Source organism: Ceratotherium simum, chromosome 21 (assembly GCF_057802395.1).
Source record: "Ceratotherium simum simum isolate JZ-2026a chromosome 21, ASM5780239v1, whole genome shotgun sequence".
Lineage (NCBI taxonomy): Eukaryota > Metazoa > Chordata > Mammalia > Perissodactyla > Rhinocerotidae > Ceratotherium > Ceratotherium simum.
Window position 1 is genome coordinate 13,034,604 of NC_141920.1, and position 1,535 is coordinate 13,036,138.

The window sequence follows — 1,535 nt, forward strand, 5'->3', positions numbered from 1 at the left end:
TTTAGGACAGTGAAGTTATTCTATATGGTACGGCAATGGTAAGTATGTGTTATTATACCTTTGTCCAAACCCACAGACTATACAGCACAGCATGAGCCCTAATGTAAATTATGGGTTTAGTTGATAATTATGTATCAATGTTGGCTCATCAATTGTAATAAAGGTTCCACACTAATGCCAGATGTTAATAATATGGGAAACTTGAGGGAGTGTTGAGAGGGTACAGGGGAACTCTTTGTACTTTCCCCTCAAACTTTTCTGTAAACGTAAAACGGCTCTAAAATGTCTACTAAGTTAAAAAAAAGTTTAGGCTCAGCTTTAAAAGTTTGATTAATTGGCTTTTCTTTTGTGTGTGGTTTTATAACTCCATTTGACATTCAGCAGTTGGTTCTCATCCACACGGACAGCGGAGTTGTGAAGGCGGTGACAGGGACACAGGCGACCAGCGTGTAGAGCTGGTGTGGTGAATCCGCCTCCTCATTACGTTTCCTGCACGGCGGCACACGGATCCCATAAGGGACGTTCTTCGTTCCTGTGGCCTGGTCCTGGCACATCTGGAGTTCCATCTCCTTCATGGCACATTTCTGGATCTCCCTGAGTGTCCAAGGAGCGTGCTTTTTGAAGCCCGCTCCATGAAAGTGCTTGTGAACGTTGATGGTGAATTCTGCGGTGACCACCTTCCTGAAGGCACAGCGGTCCTTCACGGTAGGAGCCATTCCACCAGGCCCAGGTTGGAAAGGAAGAGGATTGTCAATTAACTGGCTTCTGAAATGCACACATGCATGCGCGCACCCATATCCACACACGCCCTACACTGGCGAGTGTAGTTTCCAACTCACTCTTTTCATATGTGCTTTGATTTTTAGGAAACATGTTCAAGGAATAACAAAATGTTCAGACCGTGATGATGATCTCGGTCACGTTGGAGATTTCACGGACGAGGAAATTGAGGACTGGAGGGATGAAGCGACTTGTCCAAGATCACATCCGGAGAGGAGAGAGCTGAAGTCTCCCCCAGGCCTCCTCACCACCCACGTGTGGGCTCTGCCTCAGTTGTGTCCTCTGTAAAGTGGGGTTACGATAGCACCTACCTCTTCTGATTGCTGTGAGCTGTAAATGAAATAATATGCAAAGCACTTAGAAGAAAGCCTGGTACATAGTAAATGCTCAGTTAAAGTTAGCCATTGTTAGCATTAATATATGGGGAAGGGGAAGAGGAAGATGCCAGTGCCAGTTCTGTTTATCGTGTTTGAGTCACAAGACTTTAATAAGGGTATTATTTGTTTGTTTGTTTGTTTTTTACTTTCTATAAGCTTTGACATGGACGGTGGAAGGGATGTTATTGTCCGAAAGCCCCTCAAGCAAAGCCTGATGGGGGGTTTTCTTCCCTCCTACTGGGAACCCCAGGAAACTGAGGTGTGAGGTCCAATTGTGAGAGAGCACTGGGGGTTTTGAGACCCTGTTGTGGTACCCCCCCTATTTGGGGAACTGGTCTGCAGAATGCTGACATTAGGGGTTGAGAAAGGAGAGGTCCC

At 46.0% G+C, this 1,535-nt stretch overlaps 1 pseudogene; it reads right to left on the reverse strand.

Moving 5' to 3' along the window:
- Positions 1-377: 377 nt before the first annotated feature.
- LOC101389020 (large ribosomal subunit protein eL31 pseudogene) lies at positions 378-716 on the reverse strand (annotated as a pseudogene).
- Between the last annotated feature and the right edge of the window lie 819 nt (positions 717-1,535).